The following is a 6,584-nucleotide window of genomic DNA, read 5'->3' as shown; positions in this document are numbered from 1 at the left end:
CGGATGCAGCAGTATCAACCAGTGGCGCATGCAAGGGGGGTTTAAGAGTACCCAGAAACCCCCCCAACAAATTTTGTTAATATAATAGCTGCCATGTTATTATGTTCTGTCCCCTCACTGCAATATGGCATGATTCCTGTAACATTATTTTGTCCTCGTCCCCTTCCTGATAGTCCGGCAAAATCCTGATATTTATCTATTACACTGACGGCGTAATGTTTAGCATTACTGCCTCGCAGCGCCGAGGTCATGGGTTTTACTCCGGTTTCCTCCCACAATCCAAAAATATACTGGTAGGCTAATTGGCTTCCAACGAAATGAACCTGCAGGGGCAAACGCAGGATTTTCAGAAGGGGGTTTCCAGAGGGGCGGAGCAAAGCACGGAGATGGACACTTAGGTGACCTAGTATATGCCGGCTCAGTTAAATTATTATAGATAGACCAAATGTATATAAATAATAATAATAATAATTATATATATATATATATATATATTATATACACACACACATATATAAATAAAGCAGCGGTGTAGACCCCTGGCAATAGTAATGTATTGGGGCCCCTACCAATCCTCCAGCGGTAGGGGTGGGGGAAGCTTTGATGTCCTGTGGGTGGTAGGGGGTATTATATCAACCGCTCAGCATGTAGGGCCTGGATCAGTAATTTCCACTTATTACCCCTTTACTGTACAGATGGTGGGAGAAGGGGGCATTGGGCTGAATGAAGGGGCCCTGATACATGACTTCCAGGGTTATATAGGATGTTTAATATGCAGATGAGGGGTGTATAGTGGAGTGGGCTTATTATTCATAATTTTCTGGTGGAAGGACAGCTTGTTTGACTGCAGATATTTCCAGTTCCCAGAAATAGATTTCTTAGATTTTAATGGACTTAAAAACTAGAGAATCCCACCTACCAAATGGTACTGGGGACTAGGGGATCAGAGTTCAGGAGGCAGAGCAATCCGCCAACGAGCATATAAAACTACATACCAGGTGTGTGGAGCTGGAGCAGTAACCAGCTGCTTGAAGGCTGATATCTCTGGTTCTGGGAAGAGTAGAGACAAGCTACTAGTGTCTATCAAAGGGGAAGAGTCCCAGCTTTTGGAATATACCCTCAGAAAAACTCTAAGTCAGACAGAACCTGAAATATCTGACTGGGAAGAGCAATTAACAGGCTTGGATGGGGACCACTACTTTGAAGTCAGATATCTCCGGTTCCCAAGGGCCGATTTTTAAAATTTTTGTACCCATGGAAAGAGGGGACCCTCAGCTTTCAGCCTACGGCCCTTAGACTCATAGGGGGGTTTCTGGGTACTCAGAAACCCCCCCTGCGTGCGCTACTGACATGTGGTAGGGTATATAGGTCCATATTCTGATTAGAACAGTCCACCGCATGTTCGCACGGGGGACCGATGTTTGTGCCCTGTGCATGCGCATATTTTCATATGCGCATGTGCAGGACTTCTATGAAAGCGCCTTCTCAGGGAAGGGGGGGAGCGGTGGAGGCGCTCCAACAAGGGAACACCCAGCGTTTAGTCCCTATGGTGGCGGGGGCGGCTGGCATCACAAGGATTTATCCTATTGCGGGCACATGAGAGGGGATGTATTTTCAAAACTCCTCCCTTCGTATGGTTGCGAGGGGATATGTTGGGGGTGGGGTTTTTGGCAGGTTAGGCACTTTGGGACACTGAGTCAACCAGAATCAGGCCAATAGATTGTAAGCTGCACCGGGGCAGGGACTGATGTGATATAAGAAACTATTAATAAATAATAAAATGATTTTTTTGGGACGTTCCCGTATCAAGGGGGGGGGGGGGCAGTTGGGGAACCCCCCTATCACCTATGAATAGACGCTGTGCGCATGCAAACAGCGTCTATTCCTGCAGAAGGGCTGGGGCCATAGCGGCACGCCCCCACAGCGGTGAAAACGGGGCGTGGCCTTGTGGTAGCGTACCTTGCATGGGGCCACACCCTCTTCCTGCTAGTCCACACACCCCAAATTTCAGTGCACTGTCCCTTTGGCGTGTGCACTGTCCCTTCTTACAGGCATCAAATGTTGGGAGGTATGCACCAGTGTCCTTGCCTAGTTGTTAAATAGTTTTAGAGTACCTTAAAATAAATCCCCTACGCAGCAGGATTGGCATCCGGCAAGTAACAATGGGTCAGTAATCTGATGGTAAGGAATTCACTGTATCTGATATCTGACATTTTATTTCCCTTACTTACGCAGAGAGCATAGGAGCACCAGATAACACACACCGTATAACTGCAGGATGACCTTATGAGCTGCAAGGTTTGTTCACACGGGTGACAGTTTGTAGTGGCAATAAAGTCATCAGTAGTCAAAGCAAATAATCGCATGATCTGCCACTGTGCATCACTGCGCACATTGTCCTGCATTACATTCACTTACTGAACAATAACTATCTCTGAGGTCTGTGTGAGAAAACAGCTAATTCCTATTCTTTACTATAGTCAATTGTGTGTTTACATATTTATATATATATATATATATATATATATATATATATATATATATATATATATATATATATATATATATAATAGAAATGATGCCTGGCACTCTGCACAACCAAATTCCAACTTCTGCGGTGTCCTGTCCTCCCGAACGGGAAATATAAGAAACAAAAGGATGCTGGACGGCACTCGCATACACAACCAATGCAATCAATCAGAAAAGAAGAGTCTACACACGGAGGTGCAGTCGACGTTTCGGGTCTCAGACCCTTTATCAAGACAGAACAAACATAAAAGACAGTACTTACATTTATAGGTGATATCTGTGACAAACCCACCCAGTGCTCCTGGAGTACTATGACGTCACCTTTGCGCCTTAGCGCCGATCAGTCCGGTCATCACAGGGGGCGTGCCGAAAGCCGTGCACCCGTTACCATGGTGACAAAAGTGAATTACATCTAAAATAGGGGAATAAAGCATCAGCGAATGGTACCAATAATGTAAACAAAAATGCAATACAAAATTACATACATTGGAGGGGGGAAGAAAGGAGATAGCACAGTCTGGGGGATGCAGAGTTCAAATAAACAACAATGTTTAAGTAAGAGCCGCAATAAAAAAGCGTGCAAGGAGCAAGGTGTACCGAGCTCAGGTTTAAATACGAGACGGACACGGGGCAAGTTACAAGAAGCTAGTGAATGAGAGTTGCTCGTGCAGTCCAAGTGGGATACCGTCTGCAGACGGTGTATCCATCTAGCGTCACATCTAACAAGAAGACGGTTCCGATCACCACCTCTGACACTAGCTGGGATACAATCGATCATTTTATATCTGATAGAAGGAAGTGGGTGATTGTGGGCTTTAAAGTGCCGAGCCACTGGCTGGTCAGAGCCTTTGTCAGATAGCGCAGCTCTTATGCTAGTTTTGTGGTTGGCAATTCTTTCCTTAAATTGGGTAATGGTTTTGCCTATATAAAGTAGCCCGCAGGGGCACTTTATATAGTAAATAACGTACTTGCTGCTACATGTCAAGGGAAATTTAATTGGTATTTTTTCGCCTGTGTGTGGGTGGAAGAAGTGATCTCCAGTTTCCAGGCTGGAGCAAGTAGTGCAGCCTATGCACTTGTAATTACCGTTTTTGCGAGTGTAGAAAAACGATTTAGAGGTTGGGGTAAATGAGCTTAAGTCATTATGGACAACTATGTCTTTTATATTTCTGCCCCTTCTGAATGAGGGTAGTATCAAGCTACCTTTTAAGGAGGGCAATGTTTTATTGTTGGAAATCACCGGCCAGAATTCACGTGCAGCTTTCATGAGTTTATTGCTGGCTGTTGTAAATTTTTGTGTCCATATGATTTTGTTATCAAGTGGTTGTTTCTGAGAGGAGCTCAGTACCAGCATTCTGTCAAGACTCAACACCTTTTCTTTAGTTTTTTTCAAAAGCTAGTGGGGGTAACCACGACTCAGAAAGTCAGCAAGCATTTTGGAGATTTCAATTTCTGCAGTTATGGGGTCACCGCAAATTCTCCGAGCCCTTAGAAATTGGGAATAGGGCAAGCCCCATTTTAGAGAGGGGGGATGGTGACTGGTGCCCAAAAGAATAGTATTCTTGTCGGTGGGTTTCTTATAAATGGAAGTGGCGATTTGGCGATTGGGTAAAATGCTTACTGCCACATCCAAGAAGTTGGTAGTGGTGGGGCTGCAGGTATAGGTAAATTTAATGTCAGGGTCACTAGAATTAGCGGAATGCATAAGATCATGAAAAGATGCTTCACTACCAGCCCAAATTACAAATATGTCGTCTATGTAGCGATAATAGAGTTTAATGGCATCAGCAGTAGTGGGATTAGAGAAAAAGATATCACGTTCCACCTCATGCATAAAAATATTGGCAAGGCTAGGGGCGACACAAGACCCCATCGCCACCCCCGAGCATTGCAGGAAAAACTTATTGTCAAAATAAAAATAGTTCCTGGACAATACCAGGTCCAGTAGTTGAATGAAAAAATTGGTATCAGGGCCAGTGTACATGTTGCTGGAGACAACTGCTCGTCTCACAGATTCGATACCACGTTGGTGCGGGATTGAAGTATATAATGATACAACGTCGATAGTGCATAATAGGTGATTGTCCGGCAGGGCTGGTTGTTTCATGAGTTCATTCAGGAAGGTGTTGGTATCCTTCAGATACGTAGATTGGGTGGTCACAACAGGTTGGAGAAATAAGTCAAGAAACTGCGAGACAATGTAGAAAAGAGAGTCTCTGGCCGATATTGTCGGCCGGCCAGGTGTATATACTAGGTGATTCATCGCGCCCTACGGGCGCTCTTCACACTGTCGCGGGGGTGCCGCGAATCGCGGGAGGGGGCCGCGAATCGCGGAAGGGGGGCGCAGGGGTCCGTGAATCGCGGGAGGGGCGGTTGCGGGGGTCCGGGGTGGGGTGCTGGCAGAGGGGGGGGGGTTTGCGGGCAGACCTGCCGCTCACCTGGTGGCTGTGGAGTAACAGTGTCTTTGCCTGGCAGCATGAGGAGGCAGAGGGTGTCTGGCACTGTGGGCTGGTTCTCTGTCACTATGTGAGTGTGTGTGGGCGGAGTCAGAGGCTCTGATAGGCTATTAGCCTATGACTCCACCCAGCGTTATAGACACACTCACACATTGAGTGACAGATGTAGCCAAATATGTAAGATATATATATATATATATATATATATATATATATATATGTGATTCAATCAAGAGATACACAGACTGCTTCACCAAACTTACAAAGTTTCAATACAGTAGTTCTTCTGAAACGATGGGCCTGATTCACGTTCACTCGTAAAGCACATTTGGTGCCTGATTCTGGTTGGTTCCCAAAGCAGCGTTTGTTCACTGCACTGTGAGCCATGTTACTGCACCCGCCGCCCGTACAAATGCCCACCACTAGTCACACTGACTTTTATCCTGGATGGAGAGGGTCAAATTTTGGGCTGGTGCTGATGTCATGTGACATCAGTTGCTTGCCCCATACAGGCATCATCGCACCCTGCTTCTGCCCCCTGCCTGCCCTCTGCCCACCCATCCAGGAGCTTGCTGGAGGCGTCACATTTGTTATATAAATTCAAATGGATAATGTGTAAAAAAAAAGATGATATTTCCTATATAAGGGAAACATTACAGGTCACTGTGATGAATACAAATGTTTGTTTGGCAATTTTCACACCTATTTTTGACTAGAGATGTGCAGGTTCTGATTTACTCTGATTTCAAAGCAGGATCTTATTGGCTATCCCAAATCACATGACAATTGTTGACAGTTGATAGCCAATATGATCCTGCTTTGAAATCAGAGTAAAGGTGCCCATACACTAGTAAGATTTATCTTCAGATCTGGCTGGTTGGAACAAAAACATGGTTATTTATGAGTGACAGTTTGTCAGTTTTCCAGTATTTCCAAGCAAATGGTCAACTGTCATTTGCTCTCATCCATAACCAGGATTTTGTTCCAACCAGCCAGATCTGAAGATAAATCTGCGTGTGTATGGCCACCTTAAATCAGAGCCTGCACATCTCTAATTTTGACAAATTCACTCGGCACTCAAAGGGTTAAGGTTCACAGGTCCAAAAGGTTCAAACCGCATATATGGTCAACACTATTTTTTATTGCATTTTAATTTTATGGAATACTTCAGGGAACCTGAGGGGTTGCACATTTCCACTCATTTGGCTTTTACATGGTTTAACATAGTAATGGACGCCCCAAAAATAACATAAACTTGTGTGGACCATTTTTATTTCCACCATTTCTAAGTTGACCACTGTGTCAATCTATTGAACCTGTTGACCTTCTTAGGTTTACTTTTTACATGTGGACTGATCCCGTCGACCTTTTGACCCTGTTGATCATGTGCCTGTCGACCATATTGTGACCTAATGACTTTTGACCTAATTCTGGTCAACCATAATGATCCACACCCTGCTCAACAGTTTGATGATAGATGTCCGGGAGCAACTTTCAAATGTCCAACTACCTGCCCGTTGTCTTCTCTGGCTCACTCACACTGCTTGCCACCTATATTTGCCATGCTGTGCACAGTTGGGCATCCATACGTATGTATAT

This window comes from Crinia signifera, chromosome 4 (assembly GCF_055691185.1).
Source record: "Crinia signifera chromosome 4, ASM5569118v1, whole genome shotgun sequence".
NCBI classification, from domain to species: Eukaryota; Metazoa; Chordata; class Amphibia; order Anura; family Myobatrachidae; genus Crinia; species Crinia signifera.
Note: the sequence above shows the minus strand (reverse complement) of the source record.